Source organism: Penaeus monodon, chromosome 22 (assembly GCF_015228065.2).
Source record: "Penaeus monodon isolate SGIC_2016 chromosome 22, NSTDA_Pmon_1, whole genome shotgun sequence".
NCBI classification, from domain to species: Eukaryota; Metazoa; Arthropoda; class Malacostraca; order Decapoda; family Penaeidae; genus Penaeus; species Penaeus monodon.
This window is the reverse complement of record NC_051407.1, coordinates 37,971,392-37,971,854: the sequence shown is the minus strand read 5'-3', so window position 1 is coordinate 37,971,854 and position 463 is coordinate 37,971,392.

Here is a 463-nt window from a genome sequence, read left to right as displayed (position 1 = left end):
CAAAGATCGTTTGTAAATGCTCCTTGACCCTGATTCAGGAGAGAACAAATGATAATTTTACGCATTATTACCAATATTATTTTCAGAACAGACGTACTGCTCATTTTCGTCATTTTCGTACCAATGGTTTCTATAGAATTGATATACGTAAGTCATCGGCAAAAATGCTTTTTCTTCTTTTCCAAACTGACAAACTTCGAATATTTCTTTTAGAAAGTTCAAATGAAAATCAAGAGTTCTCTGTCGCTCCCTGATTTATTTTCTTTCCTCTACAGGGCAAATTATATCCCTGGAATATTCCCATTTTCAACTTTTCCCATTTTATTATGATTCAGAAACCAATGGACCAACTTTTCAAAACTTAAAATGCGAGGTTTTCGTCAGCCAAGAATAACAGGAGAAAATGCTGGATTCGCATGAAATCGAAAATCGAAAAGAGGCAGACAAACTTCTGAACTGGAGG